Below are 1,641 nucleotides of genomic sequence, written 5' to 3'. Positions count from 1 at the left end.
ACAGAGGCTCCTCCTCTGCGTTCTCTGTGGTGCCTCCTCACAGCACCATCTAGAGAGAAGGGGCTCCTCGCTTCGGACAATAAAAACAGAAAACATGCTTTGAGATCCTGTCACTATGAGAAGCCATCCACAAGCCCTCACTGGTGGCCGGAGTGCACTGTCCAGGCCACTAGAAGTTTGAAATTCATATAATCCAAAGCAGCCAGGTAGCTGACCAAGCTGCAAAGGCAGGCCGCAAAGGCAGGCGATTCTCAAGCCATGAGAGGTTCACTACAGATCAACTTGTCAAAATACTAGGTGGCGTATCCGGAAAAGGAGTGGGGATTCACTCTGGACCACACCACACCCGGGGAAGATGTGTGCATGTGGAACTGTTCTGACTCCTGAGTCCCTCTTGCACACTGTGCCACAGCAGACTATAACAGCACCCACACCAGGAGAGAAGCCACAACGGATTCACAAGTTCATAATGGAGCCTAACCTGGGGAAGACCATCCAGCGAGCCCCTCAGACTTGCATGATTCATGCTAAAAATAAAGACTGCTGTCAGACCTCCCCAGATGGGGGCCCAACACAAGAACCTGGGTCGCCCAAGACTGCCAAGAAGACTAAAGTAAATCAAGTTGATAAGGATAGAGAAAAGAGACAGAGTAGGTCATTAAATAGTTATTCCCACTAGGGGATTGTAAGTAAAGAAAAGAGTATAGGAGACTGTACGTTAAAGGATCAGTCAAGAAAGCAGGTTTTCTCAGCCACAAAACCATGTGGCAAAAGCACAGGATGGGCCCCCAAAGAATAAAACAACGGTGGCATGAGCCCCACATCCTGCCCGGTGGGCTCAGTAAGTTAATGACCCCCTAGGACATGCTTCTTTGTGTGCACTAAACACAAAAATATAAGGAAAAGGTGACATTATGCTGAAATCTGAGATGAGTTACCAAATTTTGTGTATTTCCATTGAGCTGTTTGAGTCCAAGCTTGACCCTCTAAGGACAAGAAAATTCCCCCACCCAATGAGGAGGAGCTGACAATGAAAGCTGACTTCTAATCAAGAAGTTTTAGCATAACTTTGCTAGCAGGTGAGATGAGTGCAATTGTGCGGTAGTTTGAACATCTTTGGCATTGCCTTTCTTTGGGATTGGAATGAAAACTCACCTTTTCCAGTCGTGTGGTCACTGCTAAGTTTTCCAGATTTGCTGGCATATTGAGTGCAGCACTTTCACAGCATCATCTTTTAGGATTTGAAATAGCTCAGCTGGAATTCTATCACCTCCACTAGATTTGTTCATAGTAATGCTTCCTAAAGCCCACTTGATTTCACATTCCAGGATGTCTGGCTCTAGGTGCGTGAACACACCATCATGGTTACCTGGGTCATTAAGATCCTTTTTGTATAGTTCTTCTGTGTATTCTTGCCACCTTTTCTTAATCTCTTCTGCCTCTGTTAGGTCTATACCATTTCTGTCCTTTATTGTGCCCATCTTTGCATGAAATGCTCCCTTGATATCTCTAATTTTCTTGAAGAGATCTCTAGTCTTTCCCATTCAATTGTTTTCCTCTATTTCTTTGCATTGTCCACTTAAGAAGGCTTTCTTATTTCTCCTGGCTATTCTTTGGAACATTTCATTCAAATGGGTTTAT

The sequence above is a fragment of the Bos indicus genome, chromosome 18 (assembly GCF_029378745.1).
Source record: "Bos indicus isolate NIAB-ARS_2022 breed Sahiwal x Tharparkar chromosome 18, NIAB-ARS_B.indTharparkar_mat_pri_1.0, whole genome shotgun sequence".
Taxonomy (NCBI): domain Eukaryota; kingdom Metazoa; phylum Chordata; class Mammalia; order Artiodactyla; family Bovidae; genus Bos; species Bos indicus.
This window is presented reverse-complemented; position numbering follows the sequence as displayed.